At 43.0% G+C, this 21,910-nt stretch overlaps 1 long non-coding RNA gene across 1 annotated transcript; it reads left to right on the top strand.

The window, feature by feature from the left end:
- Positions 1-17,770: 17,770 nt before the first annotated feature.
- LOC123102742 (uncharacterized) lies at positions 17,771-21,603 on the top strand. Its single transcript, XR_006449247.1, has 3 exons — positions 17,771-18,182; positions 20,735-20,879; positions 21,294-21,603. It is a non-coding gene; the product is annotated as an uncharacterized lncRNA (long non-coding RNA).
- Positions 21,604-21,910: the final 307 nt, after the last annotated feature.

The following is a 21,910-nucleotide window of genomic DNA, read 5'->3' on the forward strand; positions in this document are numbered from 1 at the left end:
GTGAACACACAAAAACAGTAGGTAAAAGTGTTAGGTTTTCTCCCAACAAGCAATTTTCTTTAATGCCTTTTAGCTAGGCATGATGATTTCAATGATGCTCACATAAAAGATAAGAATTGAAACATAACAAGAGCATCATGAAACACATGGCAAGCACATTTAATCCTAACCCACTTCCTATGCATAGGGATTTTGTGAGCAAATAATTCATGGGTGCAAGAATCAACTAGCATAGGGAGGCAAAGCAAGTGCGACTTCAAGATTTTCAACACAAAGAGAGGAAACTTGATATTATTGCAATATGTAAAAGCATATGATCCTCTCTCATTATAATTTTCAGTAGAATCATGAATGAATTCCACAATATAACTATCACATAAAGCATTCTTTTCATGATGCACATGCATAAAAAAATTATTATTGTCCACATAAGAAAATTTCTTCTCATCCACAATAGTGGTGGGAGGAAACTCAACAAAATAACTACAGATTGAAAACTAAAATCGTGATGAAAAGTTTCATGGTTATCATTATTCAATATAGCATACATATCATCACCATAATCATCATAGATAGCAACTTTGTTTTCATACTCAATTGAAACCTCTTCCAAAATAGTGGATTCATCACTAAATAAAGTCATGACCTCTCCAAATCCACTTTTATCATTATAATAATCATAAATAGGAGGCATGCAATCATTATAACAAATTTGCACATCAAATCTTGGGGGACTAAAATATCATCTTCATCAAACATAGCATCCCCAAGCTTATGGCTTTGCATATCATTAGCATCATGGATATTCAAATAATTCACACTAATAACATTACAATCATGCTCATCATTTATGCCAAACATTTTGTTGAATTCTTCCTCTAACAATTGAGAACAATTTTCCTTTCCATCATTTTCATGGAAGACATTATAAAGATGAATAATATGATGCAACCTCAATTCCATTTTTTCTAGTTTTCTTTTATAAACCAAACTACTGATAAACAAGAAACTAAAAAGATTCGATTGCAAGATCTAAAGACATACATTCAAGCACTCACCTCCCCGGCAACGGCGCCAGAAAAGAGCTTGATGTCTACTATGCAACTTTATTCTTGTAGACTCGTGTTAGGCCTCCAAGTGCAGAGTTTTGTAGGACAATAGCAATATTCCCTCAAGTGGATGACCTATGGTTTATCAATCTGTGAGAGGCGCAGGATGAAGATGGTCTCTCTCAAACAACCCTGTAACCATATACAAGAAATCTCTTGTGTCCCCAGCACACCTAGTACAATGGCAAATTGTATCGGTGCACTAATTCGGCGAAGAGATGGTGATAAAAGTGTAATATGGATGGTAGAAATATATTTTTATAATCTGAGTAAATAAAAATGTCAAGGTAGAAAATAGTAAACGGGCACAAAAATGGTATTGCAGTGCTTGAAAATGAGGCCTAGGGTCCGTACTTTCGCTAGTGCAATCTCTCAACAGTGCTAATATAATTGGATCATATAACCATCCCTCAACATGCAACGAAGAATCACTCCAAAGTTCCTATCTAGCGGAGAACATAAGACAGAATTGTTTGTCGGGTACGAAACCACCTCAAAGTTATTCTTTCCGATCAATCTATCCTAGAGTTCGTACTAAAATAACACGAAGCTATTATTTCCGATCGATCTAACAAAGAGTTCGTACTAAATACCACCAAAGCAAATTTAGATTCATAATATTCAATCCAACACAAAGAACTTCAAAGAGTGCCCCAAGATTTCTACTGGAGAAACAAAGACAAGACTGTGCATCAACCCCTATGCATAGATTACCCCAATGTCACCTCGGGAATCCGCGAGTTGAGTGCCAAAACATATATCAAGTGAATCAATACGATACCCCATTGTCACCATGAGTATTCAATTGTAAGACATATATCAAGTGTTCTCAAATCCATAAAAGTATTCAATCCGATAACAACGAAATCTCAAAGGGAAAAAACTCAATTCATCACAACAAGATAGAGAGGGGAAAACACCATATGATTCGGCTATATTAGCAAAGCCCGCGATACATCAAGATCGTGACATCTCAAGAACACGAGAGAGAGAGAGAGAGAGAGAGATTAAACACATAGCTACTGGTACAAACCCTCAACCCCGAGGGTGGACTACTCCCTCCTCATTGTGGTGGCCAACGGGATGATGAAGATGGCCACCGGAGATGATTCCCCCCTCCGGCAGGGTGCCGGAACGGGGTCTAGATTGGTTTCCAGTGGCTACAGAGCCTTGCGGTGGCGGAACTTCTGATCTAGGTTAACCCCGAGGGTTTTCGGAATATTTGGGAATTTATAGGGTAAAGAGGGGGAGCGGGAGGCCACCGAGATGGGCACAACCCACCTAGGCACGCCTGGGCCCCCAGGCGCGCCCTGGTGGGTTGTTCCCCCTCGGGGCACCCACGAGCTCTGCTCTAGCCCATCCTGGGTGTTCTGGTCCATAAAAATTCTCCAAAAAGTTCGCAATGTTTGGACTCCGTTCGATATTGATTTTTCTGCGATGTAAAAAACAAGCAAAATAGCAACTGGCACTAGGCACTGGGTCAACAGGTTAGTCCCAAAAAATGATATAAAGTTGCTATAAAATGATTGTGAAACATCCAAGAATGATAATAAAACAGCATGAATACTTCATAAATTATAGATACGTCGGAGACGTATCGTTGCAATGCACGTACAATTATGTATTCAGAAAATATTTTTTTCCTCATTGCAGCACCCATCAGAGAAGCGACTCGAAAGCCATTTATAAATTTAGTAAGTTTATCACAGGCATATCATTTAGCATTACACACAACAGGTCATCAACCCACAACCACAACGAGGATACATTATAAATACTAAAGTTTTCATCACACAACAAATAACAAGCAATGAAATAAACTTCAGCTCAACCAATCCTAGGTGTTGGAAACGCTTGCTTTGAACCAGAAGATATTCTCTGGGAAGGGCCAGCTATTGTCAATCTTGAGACCAACGCATGACTGATCATCCAGGCTGAAGTGGCCTATTTCATGCCCCATATTGTGATAGCCACGGTAGGGAACCATAGCAATATCCGAGGTATAGATACAGTTGCTTCTCATAAATGGTAGTAATGTTGTGTCAACAGCAGCTGGATCGCCTGTCACCATCATTGGATAGTTTTATCCAAGGAAGAGTGAGTTTCCTCCAAGACTATCAATATTGAACAAGGGAGAAGGTGTTGGCGCTAGCACATTAGTATCCATCCTGAATACCCTGCAACGAATGTTGGAATAGGTCTGAAGAGTGCGACCATGCGATTCAACACCTGCTTCCTTAGTAACATCAGCAGTGCCCTGTATACAGACAAGAAGAGGTGATCCATTGGAATAAGTTGCCAAGCGCCACTGAGTATATGGGTCCTCATGCTCGTGATCATCATCATTGACATCTCCCCCTTGGTTATAAATTTTTTGAAGTATGGGTGGTGGAATGTTCACAGGACCTTGGAACCACAAGAAGGTTAATTAGTAAAGGGAAACTAGCTAACCCGCATGCATGTGGATGAAACAATTATAATTACGGTGGAATACAAACGTACCGGAAGCACCAGGATTCCATGCAAAAACAGTGCCATGGGTGGTGGCAGCAAACACAAGACCCTCATATTGAATTGAATCACAGTACACATCCGTGTATAGAAAATGATTTTTAAGCAATATCCATCGAGTCGATATATGAAGGATGGCAACAAGCTTGTCGAAGATAGTGACAACACAAGCATTCCTATAACCCCAAGAGCGGTCGGGAACTAGACAAATTGCTATCTTCCATAGATGACAGTCACCATGATCGTAGTTGAACGTACATAGAATACATGTGTGCTCAACCTCTAGGCAGTCTAACAATTTTGGAAGTGGAACCCGGTGACGAGTGTACACATTCACAAGTTCCCACTCGCAGTTGTACCCAATATAAACAACCCAATCTCCATTTGCGCCTGCCCAAGCCTTATCCTCAAGCGATGGCATCTTAACATCACATGTATCATTATCAAGCTGCATCAACTTGCACAATACGAGGCCTCCGTCGTCCGCGCGCCAGTGATCAGGGTCACGGCGAAGAAGATAGGGGGGATCAAACCACTCCTGGACCCTTGGGGTGATGACATCGCACCGATCAATGAGTTCCTCCACCATGTCATCTTTCAGATCGGGGCAAGAATAACGGGGTCGTTTCCGGCCTATTCCCTCCATGGAGAAGATGATCGAACAATGGCAGAAGGAAGGGTGAAAGCAAATGCAGGAGGGAGGAAGAGCGTGCGACAGCAGTTCCAAATCGAGAGGGAAAGGCAGAGAGGTGGTGGACGGTTGCCATGGTACACGAAGAGGCGCCCTGGCCTACATAGACGTCTGTTCGGAAATTTTACAAAAGGACTCGTTGTCTTCTCACTGACATGTTGGAACGGGACCACATGTCAACGAAACATGGTGTGTAATTTCTTGTGCGAAATGCGATCTAGTCGCGTTGGCCCGAGGTGCCGCATTAGTTATCGACCTTTATTTTTTTAATGGTGTTCTGTTCAGTTTTGAAGCATGACTAACTGGTAGTGTATGCAGAGAAAATATAAACTACTCTACCACTACTCCACCTCTAGTACTAGTATCAAAAAAGATATATAGGCTAGAGCTTCAGCGCTTTCTTGCTAAGGGCTGCCCACTTGCTTCTCACACTATCACCCTCTCTCCAGATCTAAAAAAGATGGCCTCTATCTCCCTCCTCACCGATGGTCTTAGATCCGCCGGGGAAGAAAAGGATGTGCAGCGTTGACCACTCATCGTTGGCGAGCGAGGTCACGCACTGACGACAAGGTCGTCCTCTCAGACCTAGCGCCTGCGCGGGATGGCCTCCGTCCCCAAGCCCGCTGCCGTAGTGTGTGTGGAGGATGATGACCATGAGTGAAGCCACTTCCCGCCGACCCTCAGGTTTGCTATCTCTTTTCGAACCATACCCTTGTTCTATTGCCCCATCTGCCACGTCGCTGCATGTGGATCTTTTTCCACTCCACCATCTTCCCAATTTGCTATCCTCTGGTCTGCTGGTCATGCAGACGAAAACCTTAATTTGCTCTCTTAAAGGAAACCCTACTTCATGCAGACTAATCCATGTTTGGGTTGAATAAGGAAAGGAAGGGAGAAAGTACTGTCCAAGCGACTAGGCATCAAACCCGCATATAGGTTGAAAAGGGGGAAATCGGTAGCTAAGGAATGAGTCTCGTGTCTCTTGGTTGAAAAAGGGTGAAAAGGGGTAGAAAGGCATGACAACGCAATAGAGAATGACCAGGTCGATCGGTTTGTTATCCTCACATAGGAAAAAGGTGGCTAAAGAGAAAAAATGGGACGTAATCCACATATGCTTCCTGGATATTTGTTGCTCTGGGCACCACTCTATGCATCCATGGAGGTACATCGTACTGGTGCGCCCACTGTCTGAATGGGCATCCCATGCTCTTATTGCCACTTTTTTGTTGTTATTATAACGCCAGCAGTAAAGTCAAGCAATGCTACTACTAAAGTGATGCCACATTTAACTAATGACATACTCAGTCTAATGCCATCGATAAACTTAAGCAATGCCATTTAATATCACTGGATTATTTCAGGGTTAGCTGTTGATTGTGGATGTATTAAAGATTTTTCAGCTAAGGCATTCTAATGTTGTTGCGCAGCCAGTATACCAACGATGAAACTTGTTACTACCTTCAGATTTTTGCACTGTTAATGCTTATAGATTACATACATGTCGATTACATACCTGACATCATGATGTGATGTTAAGTCATTTCTTTTTGTACCGTGTCACTAAATTGTCAAGGCGGTGATGGCATTTTATGGTAGTTGAACTACACAAAATATGCTTAAAAGAAGAGGAAAGATCAGGAATGGTTCACTTTTTCAGAAAAAACTATATATGCCTTCCTGACATCAGCCATTGTTGCCTTATTTATTCCTTCAAACAGGTGGTTAGAAAAAGTCTTGCTACCTTTTCCCATTAAGAAATTGTAATGCTTATATTAGTCTATGCTTCACCTATTGCCACTTTTATAATAATCACACTTTCAATATCTATGCAAATAGGGATGCTCGATTTTAGTGGAACTGCACAAAAAGTCCAAATGGTTCAACATTAGGAGCATGTTTTCTTCCAAACCTTTATATCCAATTGGTGGCACTATAAGCTGTTCATTATGAAGGTACATGGTTTGCTACTATCTTGCTGCTCTTTTTGTACTATCATTAGATAGTAATATTAGTGGTTTGCATGTGAATTTATTGGCAGGGTGGACGTACATTGGAGGTGCAGGACATGATTCAATGATTGGATGCTCAATTTCGGTTGTATCGATTTCACCTCTTCCATCACTACGAACATGGATATCCTTGGTCTGATGAAGAATATGCGCTATATTTCTGCTCTGAACCAGCAAATCAATTCAGTACGAAATTGTCCAGAGCCAAACATGAGAGTATCAAATTGTCCCGTGCAAAACATGACAGATGCTAAGTGGAAGAGGCGTGTTTAAACTGAAAGTACAAGGTGGGGTATATGTTTACTAGCTGGTTGATATTTGTGCAGACAGATGTCTGCCTGAACAAACAAAGTGACCGTAATTTTGGTGGAACTGCACAAAAGAATAGTATAGTCACTGCATGCAGTGCCATTTGAAAATAGACACAAAAAGACTGGATAGTCACTTCATGGACTGCACAAAAGTAGTACTGTACTATTTATTGGCCAACACTAGGTGCTTCATTGCTTTGGTCTGATTATACAATGGGCATCATTCTAAGTTAAAGCTTGTATTTCAAAAATAGTCTCGACGTGGGATCGAGAGAAGATCAAATCATATTGCAGTGGATGTTCCTCCGTCATGTGTGGTTCATTCTCATGGTTCCAGCTGTTGGTGAAACCACTTACGTTTGCAAGAGGAATTATAGACTTCACAAACAAATTTGTCTTTCACTCTGTACTGAATGTTGACCCAGAGAAGCGTCCATGTTAGTAGGAAGAACAGATGTTTTTCTAGATCTTTGCTTTTGGAGCTACATATTTGTATATGATCTATGAATCATTGAGATGCATTAACATGTTACTAGTTGGTTGTGAATTTGGTCTACTAATGGGCTACTAATGTGAAAATATTACAATGTCAGGCATGTGATTCTCGTGTGAACATTTTGAACGGATCGGCTCTTACTACTATGCACAACATGATCATGATTTCTATGTTATTTGTGTTTACAAGTTACTAGCATGATCCTGATCGATCACTAGCTAGCCTACTAATACACTCCTGGCAGTTTTAGTTGCGACGCAAGATCCAAAGGTGGTAGTTTTCTGAACAAAAATGCCTATTTCTAAAGAAACTGACAAGCTGTTTTGAAGAAAATGCCATGCGAATCTGAAGAAACTGCCAGCAAAAACGTTCGCAAATGCCTTATCTCCCAGCGAACGTTCATCAGCTAATGCGATCCTACGCGTGCACTATCCGACCTACTCGATCCTACACGAGTAAATAGCGGATCACGCACGTACTACCTCCTTTCCGGTTTGCAGGGCTCAATTCAAAAATCTCACCAACCAAGGTAGATGATGTGTGGTGGAATTATTTTTTACAAGGAGGGAGTACCTCATCTGGATAATTCGACTGCACTTGTTTGACCGTCATGCCGATGTGCGACCCAGCACGAACGGGACAGGATGGCACATCAATTTTTCTAGTTTTCCACGGTAAGCTTGCGCGCTAAGCCATGCCTGCTTATGCATTGAATTCCGATGACCATCACATTTCCTACGACATGCTGCTTCACCTACCTTCTGCCTATAATTACTGGTTCCCGGCGTTCTCCGGTAGCACCGTCACCCAACTTGCCCTATCGGCTCCCCTCACACCCCCAATGGCCCGACGTCGCTCGCCACTTGCCCTTGCTCTCGCCACATCCATCATGCCCCCGACCGTCCGCAATAGGCGACGCCAGAGGCGCTCACCGCCGGAGCTAGTGTTCGGTTATTCACCGGAAGGAAGACGGAGGGAAGAGGCATTCTATCAGTCTTTAGATGGCAATGCGGAGGTTGAGGACTTGTTGGAGCGCGACTTCCTAGTGGAGGAGCAGCGTATCGCCGATTTGCGTCGCCAGCGGGGCATGGAGTAGCAGCGCACCGCCACTTCGAGTCGTGAGCAGAGCGCCCGCGACTGGGCCGACTACATGGAGGCCGACACCCGGCAAATAGCCTTAGAGGCTGTTGGGCACACACGCGTGTGTGATGCCGAATTTTACTACCAACTCTTCAAGTGGGTTTCCTGCTTAGAAGCCGAAGCTTCGGTGGACCACGCCGACATGAAAAGGGCCAACGCGCGCGAGCCCTATCGCACCTCCGGTAAGTCCGAGGGGAGGAGGACGTCGGTGCTGGCATTTAGCGTGTATTGCAGATGGCGGCCGACATTGTCTAGTTAGCTAGGAGTAAGTCAGTACATGTACACTAGAGTATTTGTGGGAGTAGATAGTTAACTTGGCTATGATGGTTGTCAACGTGGAAGTTCAGTACTCTATATCTGGTCCGACCTGTTACTTTGCTCTGTATGTTGAAGTTTCCGTGTGAACGTATGGAATGGATTGTTATTTTTGAAATGGGTTGTATTTGTTCGCCACGGGTTTAGAGGCTAACTTCTGGGCCTGCTAGGTTGACGCGTACACAATCAGGAGATGATTATACGTGGAGAGGATGACGGCAGGGACCCACCAGGGTCATGGCAGTACGCAAGCAAGTGCCTCCTTATTTCAAGCCAGAAAAATGGTTCCTCCTAATGGATTTCTAACATCTGGGTCCCATGCCATTGTCAACGTAGTCAATAAGCAAGAGAATTGCACAACGAGCGGCTGACACGAGGGACCCAGTAGCTTGCCCAGTTTTTTAGGGAAGTAGCTTGCCCATTTATCTTTGTTTTGGAGACGAAAGCAAGGTGTCAACTGGGATATGCGGGGCACTTTGGCTTGTCTAGCCAGCCTTTTTCTTTTATGTTTACCACAAGACCAGCCTAGTAGTTGTTTTTCTTTCTGAAAATGGCTAGCCCAGTTTTTTTTCTTTTGTAGAATACCCAACCGAGGCCTACTTGCTTTGTCAGCCCTGCTGGGCTGCAAATCTTTCAAGACGAGAAAATGGGCTATCAGTAATGAGAAATGAGCTGTACATTTTTAAAACAAATCAAACCGGCAATTAGTTTCAAATTTCTTTTTTTTCATTTTGAGATTTTAAATTCCATTGATTTTTATGTGTGGACAATTATTTGGATTTTATATTGATATGAATTTAGTTTTCAAATTAGTTTGAATGTGACTCAAAATGTCAGGATTAAAAATAGTTGACCGCACCAAAATATGCAAAATTTCATATAATTTTTAACCGTGGCAACAATATGGGCTGTAATGCATACAAAAAGAAGATGGGCTCCAAAAAAATCCTTAAGAATTAGCGAATGGGCTGTAAACTATTAGAAATAATGGCAGATGGGTTGTATGCTATTTTCCACACATTTGAGGGTGACTTGTGCGCCTACTAGATTGATGCGTATGCTTTCCTAAAAAAAGGTTGACGCACACGCAACGCCGTGTCAACTTAGTCAACGCACGAGAGCAGTGACTGTTGGATGTCCATCCAACGGCCGTCGTGCTTCTTCAATCTCTGCTCTTCCTACTCCAGCAGCTCAAACAAGCGTCGGAGGGACTGCCTGCTCCCTCCTCCCGCGGCCGGCTATGCTGCCGCGCAGGCCTCACCGCCCCACCATACTCCCATTGTTGGCCTAGCCATCCCTCTACTCACCCACACCTGTTGTTATTCTCCGGTGATGGCAAATGAACTAGTAAACCCTAGTACTCCCCTCTGCGTGGGAAACAACTGCCAAGTCTTCCCTGGCTCCATGTCGTTCCCTTCCTAGGCCTTGCCATCTTCCACCGCCCTGGTGCTCTCGACGCGGTGTGGTCAACATGGTGAACAAACGACATCCATCGGAAGTGGACTGTATGTGGAGAGGCTGACAGCTGGGTCCATGGCCGCACGCAAGGACATGCCTCCTTATTACGCTCAAAATAATGATTCCTCCACCTAACAACTGGGACCCATCGGAAGGGCCTCTGTATTTCATGGAAAAAACATTCCCCCCATTGTCATCCCGGACCCACCAGCTATATCTTCGCACGCAAGGAAGTGCCTCCTTATTACGCACAAAAAATGAATACTTCCCCTGCTAGCTAGGACCCACCATAGTGGGAGGCTGACTTGTGGGCCTACTAAGTTGACGGGGACGGAGGGCTTTGTCAACTTAGTCAATATGAACAAATCGAGCTCCAGTGACAGTAGGATGTCCATCTAATGGCCGTAGTCCTTCTTCAACCTCTAGTCTTCTTGCTCCAGCCACCCAAACCAGCGCCGGTCGTGCCGCCTGCTCCTGCCTCCCATGGCCGGTTGTGCTGTCGCGGAGGCCTCACCGCCCCCTACTACTCTCACCGCTGGCCAGGCCCTGCGATGACGGCAGTCTCACACCATAGCCGAACTAGTGAACCCTCGTACTCCACTCCGCATAGGCATCCACTGACGTGTCTTCCCCGGCTCCGCGTTGTCCACTTCGTAGGCCTCACCAACGTCCATCGCCTTGGTGCTCTCGGCGCGGTGTGGTCAATGTGGTCAAGGAACGACTTCCATCAGAAGAGTACTATATGTGGAGAGGCTGGCAGCTGGGTCCACGGCCGCAGCAAGGAAGTGCCTCCTTATACGCAGAAAATAATGATTCCTCCACCTGACAGCAGGGACCCACCGGACAGGCCACCATATTTTGTGAAAAAGTGTTTCCCCCTGACTGCTGGGACTGATACGTCTCCAACATATCTACTTTTCCTAACGCTTTTCCTCTTGTTTTGGACTCTAATTTGCATGATTTGAATGAAACTAACCCCGGACTAACGTTGTTTTCAGCAGAACTACCATGGTGTTGTTTTTGTGTAGAAATAAAAGTTCTCGGAATGGAACGAAACTTTGCGAGAAATTTTCATACAATAAAAGATAATTTCTTGAGCCAAGACCTACCGAAGGGGGGCACCTGGGTGGGCACAACCAGCAGGCCCCCCCCCCACCTGGGGGCCCCGCAGACCCTGAAACCGACGCTATAAAATCCAATTTTTCCAGAAAAAATCGGGGAGAAAGAATTATCACGATCCACGAGACGGAGCCGCCGTCACCTCCCGTTCTCCATCGGGAGGCCAGATCTGGAGTCCGTTTGGGGCTCCGAAGAAGGGGATCTTCATTCTTCGTCATCACCAACCGTTCTCCATCGCCAATTCCAAGATGCTCCCCACCGGGAGTGAGTAATTCCTTCGTAGGCTCGTTGGTCGGTCAGGAGTTGGATGAGATTCATAATGTAATCGAGTTAGTTTTGTCAGGGCTTGATCCCTAGTATCCACTATGTTCTAAGATTGATGTTGCTATGACTTTGCCATGCTTAATGCTTGTCACTTTGGGCCGGGTGCCATGATTTCAGATCTGAACCGTTTATGTTATCACCATTGTATTCATGTTCTAGATCTGATCTTGCAAGTTATAGTCATCTACTACGTGTTATGATCCGGCAACCCCGGAGTGACAATAGTCGGGACCACTCCCGGTGATGACCGTAGTTTGAGGAGTTCATGTATTCATCGTGTGTTAATACTTTGTTCCGTATCTCTATTAAAAGGAGGCCTTAATATCACTTAATTTCCAATATGGACCATGCTGCCACGGGAGGGTAGGACAAAAGATGTCATGCAAGTTCTTTCCATAAGCATGTATGACTATTTACGGAATACATGCCTACATTATATTGATGAACTGGAGCTACATTATATTTAAGGAAAAAGGTATTAAAGCTGAGGATGTTAAAAATTTACCTCCTATTGAAGAAATACATGGGCTTAACACACCACCACCGCCTAAGGTGGTAGAGGTAAATTCTCTTATGAAATTCAATGATAATGATAATCCTCACAATATGCATCCTAGCCAATGCCTTTATGAGTTTGAAAATTATTGAAAACAAGATCACTTCAATGCAAATGGTATGAAACAATTGAAATACAATTCTGGTATGATTGCTTGCTTGAGTGACTTATTATTTAGAATATCAAATGATGTTAGAGGTGTTGGAAAACATGCTTCTATGGTTCAAACTCAGTTAGAACAAGTTGCTAAATCTCGAATAGAATTGCTTGATGAAATGAATAATAATATGCATGACTTTGTTGTTAGAGTTGCAACTAGAAGAGGTAAAATGACTCAGGAACCACTTTATCCTGAGGGACACCCAAAAAGAATTGAACAAGATTCACAAAGAGCTAACATTAGTGCACCTAGTTCTTCTAAAAAGGAAAAGAAAAGGAAAAATGATAGGACTTTGCATGCTCCTAGTGAACCTGAAATAGAAAAACCACCTAACAATGATAATGAAGTTTCTACCTCTGATGCTAAAATTCAGTCTGGTAATGAACACTCACCTAGTGATGATGAAAAAGATAATATTGATGTTCATGAAGACACTCAACCAAATAATAAAGAACCAGACAATGATGTTGAGATAGAACCACCTGTTGATCTTGATAACCCACAACCTAAGAATAAAAGGTATGATAAAAGAGACTTCATTGCTAGAAAACAAGGTAAGAAAGAGAACTGTGGGTTCAAATACCTATGCCTTTTCCACCTAAGTCAAATAAAAAGAATGACGATGAAGAATTTGAACGCTTTGCTGAAATGTTGAGGCCAGTATTTTGCATACTCGCTTGACTGATATCTTGAAAATGCCTTCTTATGCAAAGTATATGAAAGACATCATCACAAATAAGAGAAAAATACTGGAAGCTGAAATCTCCATTATGCTTGCTAATTATACTTTTAAAGATGGAGTACCTAAAAAACTTGGAGAACCGGGAAACTATACCTTGCTCTATCAAAAAGAATTATGTGAAAACTGCTTTGTGTGATTTAGGAGATGGTGTTAGTGTTATGCCTTTCTCTTTATATAAAATACTTGATTTTAATAACTCACACCTACTGAAATATCTTTGCAAATGGCTAACAAATCAACTGCCATACCGATCGGTATCTGTGAGGATGTGCCCGTTGTTGTTGCTAATGTTACTATTTTGACTGACTTTCTTATACTTGAGATGCCCGAGGACGACAACATGTCGATTATCCTTGGTAGACCCTTATTGAATACTATAGGGGCTGTTATTGATTGCAATAAAAGCAAGGTCACTTTTCATATCAATGGTAATGAGCATACAGTGCTCTTTCCGAAGAAACAATTCCAAGTGAATGGTACTAATGTTATTGAAAAATCTCCGACAATCACTATTGGAAGTTTTCAAATACCTCTACCTACTGTCAAAAAGAAATATGAAATGCTTATTGTTTGGGACATGCATATCCCCATTCTGGTAACTAAGTGATTTATGAAAGTTCTTCGGTTTCATGCTAATCGGAAGTGGTTGTTAATAAGACTTGATCAACCTTATTAATGGATCATTTTTGAGCGGTATGAAGTTGACGAATTTAGTAAGCATTACCTTCTGTCCCTACTTTTTATTCTCTATTTTTATTTGTTAAATAAAATAAAATGCCATGTTTTGCTTGTTTTTTGATTTTCCCGTGCAATAAAAAATGACCCAAAAATAAAAGTTCTCAGAATGCCCTGAAAATTTGATATGATTTTTTCTGAATATTTTTGAATTTTTGGTGCAAATAACATCAGAGGGAGGTGCACTAGGTGGGCACAACCCACCTGGGCGTGCCAGGACCCCCAGGCGCGCCCTGGTGGGTTGTGGTCTCCATGTAGGACCCCTCACTTATCTATTTATACCACATCATCACCTACCTCCAGAAAAAAATCCATTGCTCTCTCTCCCGTGTTCTTGCTCTCAAACCCGCGGATTTCCATTTCTTTGCTCGAAGCTCCATTTCCGAAACTGTTTTGAGGGATTGCTGCTTGGTATGTGACTCCACCCTTTGTCCAATTAGTTTTTGTTTTAGTGGTTTATATTTTGAATAATTAGCTACTCTTGGTGTTGTTGTAGATGAGCTTGCATGTTGAATTCTTAGTGTTCTAAGTAGTTTGAATGCTTGCTATGGCCTCTATGTATCCCTATGAGTAGTTGATATCATTTTTGTGAAGTTTTGTTGAGAAAATTTTGTGGGCTAATAAATTTCAGAATTTTGTTCATAGGAAAACCATGAATATCTTTAGGAAGTTTGGCTCTAAGAAGAACTCCAAGGGTGTTATTGGGGAGTCATCTGATAGTGATCTTCATCCTTGGAGGTTGGCAGAAGTACGGCCGTGTGAATGGCCGCACACCCCATTCCTGGAAGAGGCTGGAATCCTTCAGGAGTTCACACAATATGCTGCTAATGTTGGCCTCACCGACTTCATCACAGATGAGTGTGAACAGCGCCAAATCCTCACAAACATCTTTGTTCAAAGTTTTACTTTCCTGCCTAGGAATAATCCTCCTAAAGTGAGTTTTGATTTATATGCTGAAAACCATCATATACCACTTACTGAATTTTGTAACATATGCATGATCCCTTCTGATGGGAGCTTAGCCGAGCCTAGGCCGGCGGAGTTTGAGACCTTTTATCGCACTTTGACAGTGGGAGATGAGAGAGGGGTGTTAGTTATCACTACCGCTGGCTTGCATTTTCCTGCGGTTCATTACTTTGCTATTTTCATTGCAAAATGCTTGCTTGCTAGGGAGAAGGTGGGTGCGCTCAGCTCACCAGACCTTGCTGTTTTGCGTCGTGCATTAGAAGGTGACAACACATATAGCTTGGGAGCTATTGTGGCTCATCGCCTCCACCTTAATAAATCCAAGGGTAAAATTCATGGTGGGATTTATGCTACTTGTTTGGCGGCTCACTTCGAGGTTGAGATACGCCATATATGATTATCCTCTGACTAAGGTTTACCTAGACCATGCTGCCATGGACCACCACCATTTTACTGATGATAGATCTCTTGACATTCCTATTCCTTATAACCTAGTTTTTAGCATTAAAACTCGTGATATTATTCCACTGCCTTCTCCTGCTTTGTTTGATTCTGTTGCCAGGGGCGGATATAGGATCATGCATGCAGACATCATTGCCTATGCTCAGGCTGCTGCAGAGGCAGAGGAGGAGTCTCAACAGTGGGATCAGTGGATGCCCGCTCCTCAGTACCCCTACTACCATCCAGACTTCTGATCGGCCAAAAGCCTAAGCTTCGGGGAGTACGTCTTTCCCACCAACATTACATTCATGCTCACTTATTCATCTTGTCAGTGTTCACAATTTTTCATTGTATCATCCATGTTTAAATTTTATTTTTCTTACTTTCTTCTTGTGTGTTTGAAAAAAACTTTAGAAAAACCAAAAAAAAATAGTTGTACCTAGTTTACTTTCCATGCATGATTAGTAGTAATATTAAAAAGAAAATCCAAAAAGATTTCCTTGTTCTTCTTTTGCTTGTTGGGAGTGTCGGTGTCAAAACCGGCGGATCTCGGGTAGGGGGTCTCGAACTGTGCGTCTAAGGTCGATGGTAACAGGAGACAAGGGACACGATGTTTACCCAGGTTCGGGCCCTCTCTATGGAGGTAATACCCTACTTCCTGCTTGATTGATCTTGATGAATATGAGTATTACAAGAGTTGATCTACCACGAGATCGAGATGGCTAAACCCTAAAAGCCTAGCCTGTATGACTACGGTAATGATTGTCCCCCCTCCGGACTAAGTCCTCCGGTTTATATAGACACCGGGAGGATCTAGGGTTACACAAGGTCGGTTACAAAGAAAGGAATCTACTTATTCGATCGCAAAGCTCCCCTTCCACGCCAAGGAGAGTCCCATCCGGACACGGCTGTAGTCTTCGGTCTTCGTATCTTCACAGCCCATCAGTCCGGCCCATGGCTAACAGGCCGGATGCCCGAGGACCCCTTAGTCCAGGACTCCCTCAGTAGCCCCTGAACCTGGCTTCAATGACAAGGTATCCGACGCGTAGATCTGCCTTCGGCATTGCAAGGCGGGTTCCTCGTTCCGAACTCTAAGATGGTCTTCGGACGTAATGGTCGTGTCCGGACCTGTAACACACACCACACACAACCGAAGAGAATATAATAATCCACGAGTCCAATCCGCTGACAACTTTTTGCAACATGACATCATGTCCGCCCGGTCATAATTTCGAACCGTTTTTCGTCTGCCGCTCCACGTTTCGAGACGCAGTTGCCATTGGCACGTCTTGTCAAAGCAAAGATCGTGTCCCGTTATTGCGGGATTCTCATCAATACGAGTGTGGGTAACCCAATTGTGCCGTTCGCACAGCCCTTGGGAATAGCCGAGTTTCGGGGCGAGTGGGGAGGTGTTCGATATTCACTGCCTTTATAAGGGGATAAGGATTCCCCCTTCTTCTCCCACGCCTTCTCTCTTCCTCTGCACTTCCACTCTTGAGCTCTAGCGCCCAAGTTCTCATCTTTTTCCCACTCGAGCAAGCAGTCAACCTTGTCCGGACCCGGAGGTCAAGGCAGGTGGATGGCCTCCTCCGTCAAGGAGAAGGACATTACTGAGCTTCGGGCGGCCGGGTACTTGGCGAAGGAAATCGCACACCGTCTTCCAGCCCAGGGGCAAGTCGTCCCCACACTGAAGCCCAATGAGAGGGTGGTATTCATCCCCCATTTCCTCCACGGGCTAGGGTTTCCACTCCACCCTTTCGTCCGCGGGCTGATGTTCTATTACGGGCTAGACTTCCATGATCTATCCCCGAACTCCTTCCTCAACATCTCGGTGTTCATCATCGTGTGTGAGGCCTTCCTCCGCATCCATCCCCACTTAGGGCTGTGGCTCAAGGTCTTCAACATGAAGCCGGAGGTGGTGGATGGCCATCACACGGAGTGCGGAGGTGCCATCGTGAGCAAGCTGACCAATGTCTCCTGGCCAAAAGGCACTTTCATAGAGACTGTCAAGGAATGGCAGAAACAGTGGTTCTACATCACAGAACCCCGCGGCGCCACCTGGGCCACGGCTGCCGAATTCAACTCCGGTGCTCCCATGCAACTCACCTCCTGGGTTGAGAAGAACCCGAACTGGTGTTCGCCAAATGAGCTGATAGCACTGCAGACGCGCGTTCAAAGCATGGTGGACAAAGATATCAAGCTTGTCGATGTAATCCAGGTGATGCTAGTTCGCCGGATTCTCACATGCCAAAGCCGAAGCCGCCCTCTATGGGAGTTCAATCCGAAGAAGCACCATACCTTGAAAAGGCTCTTCGAAACCACTCACGAAGACGCTTGGAAGTTTCTCTTCAAGGGCAACGAGACATCGCCGGTCACAGACTCGGACCGCGGGCATGACATTAACAACCACTACACCACGACACTACAAAGACGACATGCATCTGTTGGTATAAGTGAGAATCGCCGACACTTTTTTTGTCCCAAATTATACCGACACACAGTATATTAGTATTATTATAAGTTAGTGACACATTATCTGTCGCCAAAGCTCATAAAAACACCATCAAAATTTATGTCGGTAGATGGAGACAATGCCGTCCATTTATGTGTCGCTAATTCATGTGGACACAAAAAGTGTCGGCGTTTCCCTTCAACCCATGTCCCAAAAATATGGCGCCCAGAGAGCCAGAAAAAAGAAAAAAGCAGACCCATCGAACCCGACCTGTTCGATCCCCAATCTCACCTCTCTCTCTCTATCTCGCCACCCACACACCCTAACCCTAATCCGACCGCGCCGCCGCTCCCAACCTGCGCGCCTCCGCCACAAACCATCCGCCGGTCCCCTCGCGCCACCACATCTTGGACCCCGGCCTCCCTTCCCTTAGTCCGAAGTAGCAGCAGCGCCGTCTGCGATGGAGGAGCACCGTCCGCCGCCGAGGAACAGCAGCGCCGTCCGCCACCAAGGATCCGCCGCGCGCCGGGAACAGCAGCACCATACGCCGGAGGATCCGCCGCACCGACTGCTGTTGAGGAGCAGCCTGCCGTTCTTCTTCCTCCACCGGCGACCCCTGTCCCGGCCCCGCCTCCAGATCTCAACAAGTAAGATGCAGTTTTTTTCCTTACCTATCTTCTCGTATGTTGCTATATGGAGTCCATATTTTATTGTGAATGGTTTATAATCTGATGGTATGCCTTGCGTGATTATAGTCGGGTGGTTCCAGGTCTAGGTCATGGCATCAGTGGTGTGGCGTTGTTCTGTTTTCTCAATGAATAGCAGTCGCTTGTTGGATGGGAATTGCTATTGTAAGTCATCTCAGCGAGTAGTATTGACCCCCTAAAGAAAGGAGTATCGACACAATACACAAAATTATTAGGCTGTAGATAGTATGGGGTACATCAGTACATGGACATAAAAAAGTAAAGGATATACATGATAGTGTTTGCTTGTCTTTGTCAGGTTTTTTAATTTTCTTTTTGTGTGGCTTCACACACATGTGCTTTTCCGCCGTACTGTATCGCCGCAGAGACAATACTTGCAGGGATTGTGAAAAATAACTTGAAGCATGCCCATTAGTTAGTAGAGCATATATTTGCATTGCAGCGATGACTTTATTAGTGTGTGTGTTCACTTCTAGGTCACTGCATCATGTCAAAAAAAACTGGCACTGCTACAATTTCTCAAAGAAAAGGAAGTTCATGTGAAGAACCATGGCGACACATGTGAGGAAAATATATTTGAGTCAATATATATACACATATAAATGGATGGAAGGAATGTTCATAAAGATTGTCTATTTGTTCTTTTCTGTGAGGGAAAGACAGTTTATTAGTTGTTAGTTTGAAAAATTGTAAAGAAGATAGTCTGCAGTAAATGTGTATAAAAATATAGGTCAATGATATACTGTGATAATTCCTCCTTGTTTTTTGTCTGCAACAGTTGATTAAATTTTTTGAGGGGGGGTTCAAAAAAACACTTCTTGAGCTTCTTTTTGAATGGCTGAATAGATTAATTATGTTTTAATCCGAAGTCTTGCAAGTGTGCTTCACGTGTAAAATTTTCCTGCGATTAAAAATCCTGCCGACCTATTCTGAACCCAAATCTGTATTATCCACTCGTCAAGCCTATGAAGGCCCACTGGCTGGGATCTTATATGTTCAATTCTTAATTGTCGTTTCAAATCCTTGGACTAGTGGCTGGGATCGTATTAGTTATTTGGAGATACCTATTTGTACGGAAATTCAGTTAGTAAGTTGAATATAGCCCTCTTGTTCTAGCCATGTGCAGTTGAATTGAATATTTTCGGTCCGCTGCTCATTCTTGATTTTTGCAAAAAAATCTAAAATCCTTGGTCAGTGGCATGTTAATTATACATTGCTCGCTAGTTCTATGCACATACAATACTTGGTTGGGACTGAAAACTGTAGCACTTGAGCAAGAAAGGCTGACTACCGATTCATTAGCATGTCAATAAAGTCAATCTGGTCTTCCTCTATGAACTTGTTAGGGCTCATTAATAGCATGGTTTTGCTCACTGAAATAGGAGAGGAGCTGCACAAAACAGAAAAAGCACACATGGACAAGTACACTTGACGCAAGATTGACGAAATAGAGGAAGAGAGCATAGGTAAAAACTGAGACCAAAGGCACTGAGACTTGAGTAATAATTCCAGTAAGCTCATAGTACTACTTCCACAACCACGAATGGTAAATTTTAAAAGTACAAATGAAAGCATAGAAATTAACACAAATTGCTAGTTTAGGTCTTCAATGATTTCCGAACAGATTGAAAGTCCAAGCCTTGATGAATTGATAGTTCACACATGTTTTGTGAAGTATTTTAAACGAAATTGCAATTGAAATCCAGGTGCAGCTACTGTAGATATATTTGTTGCAATTAGTACACATTTTTTCCCTATCCAAGGTCTTCTACTATTTCAATACCCATCATATGTGAAAATTTGTGGTGATAAAAGAAATACATCTACAGTCTGTAATTCGTTCCTGAAAGTGAAACTTAACAATATCAGTGAGTGCTGAAATGTACACTCTTGTTTGATCTAATTTCTCGATTCCCTTTCCTTGTACTTCTAAGAAAATAATTAAGTCTTGCATTAGGTATAGAACACAAAGACAACATTAGTTGCATCTTTTATTGAGGAAGAAACTCATTAGATCTATCTAGGTTGAACAAGTTTATGTCTAAACTGTCATATTTATTCACAGATTTTGTCTGCTTGCTTCAAAACAGAAATGTGGCTTTTGCTTGCTGATAATTTCGGTTATGTTGTGGCTGCCTATTACTCAATATGATCTCATTTCATATCATCAATTTCAGGAACATTATCTCAGCTGTCGTTGATTTCAGAACAGATAGTTAGCATTGTACCTTCAAGGGACTATCCTTTTGCCTACTGAGCAAACAAAACAAATGTGTATATATATTTATTTAAGTGAAACAACATGCTCCCATTTTTGGTCAATCGGTGGATCTGACTAATACATAACTACATATATATGTGTGAGGTATTATTCATGGGTCATTTTTCGTAATTCGAGTAAGCTGAAACTGATGGTCTCAGATGGTTTGTGTATTAACTTTGATCAGAACCTGCATCTACAAATACTGAGTAGAGGGTTGCCTTTTGTGCAGGAATTTGCAGCAGGATCCCTTGACTGCTCTCCGCTTGTCCTCACTCCTTAGACTTTCCCTTTGCTTATCACCATACATTTTATTCAGAGTGGTGTCAAGATGCATCTCCTCTGCCAAGATGATGGGCAGAGGGCCTAAGCTCTAGGTGAGCTCCTCCACCAAGCATGTGTTGTATATTGTATGATGTTTGCAATCTAATGCTTTGCTCTGATATTTTAATTTCATGTAACATGCATACTCTCATGGATCTGTACGCATGTGTTTGTAAGAACTTGTACGCATGAGTTTGTAAGAAGTTGAATGATGGTATGATGCTTTATTTTCTACAAAGTTGGGCTATATGCTCACTGCTGCTTCCTGATAATTGTGCATGTAACTGGCTTTCTTCACTTCATTTAAATGATTATTATGTTTTGGGCTTTGACTTATGCATATAACAACACTACCAAGCCAGTTTGTTGTACATCTTCTGTTTTTGGTTGTTTGGACTCAAGAGTAACTCAGAAGTTTGAAAAAATGTACTATGATAATATTGCTCAAACATATGGTGCTTTTGTAGGGTCAAATGGTGGGAAGTATCAAGTCGAAGATATTATGGCTTTTGTACATATTGTATTTTCTTTAAATGGAAGTTGATGTCGGTTTGGTGATCGAAGACTTGGGCTCTTCCATAGTGTTTTGTAGAGTGATCGAACTTAAGTCTCTTATGAACTAGGCCCATATTTTATAACATGCCACAACTTGTATGTTGACTTGAGTATTTTTTTCAATGGTTGTAGCAAGGAAAACTAATGGGTCTTCTATATATGTTGAATAAATGCGTTGGTCAATGGCATTTTGTGATGAATAAAAGAGTGTAATTGTTGGTATATCTATTGCAAAGTGAACATGAATTGAATATTTTAAATTTATTTTCATGTTAATATATGTCGCATTTGCATTTGTGCTGAAATGTATGACCCTGGCAGCAAATGTGTCGGCAAAACTATTGGAGGTCGCAAAGACTGATGGCATAGCATACTTATAAAGAAATTGTCGGGGTAGCAACGGTCGTTGCACTATCTGTCGGTATAACACACTGTCAAACGATCTGTCGCTGAAGACATGTCTGTTGCTATAGCCCTCACCAACCCAGTCAAACTGTTCGTCGGCATAGATTTATCTGTCGCTAAAGAC

Source organism: Triticum aestivum, chromosome 5A, assembly GCF_018294505.1.
Source record: "Triticum aestivum cultivar Chinese Spring chromosome 5A, IWGSC CS RefSeq v2.1, whole genome shotgun sequence".
Lineage (NCBI taxonomy): Eukaryota > Viridiplantae > Streptophyta > Magnoliopsida > Poales > Poaceae > Triticum > Triticum aestivum.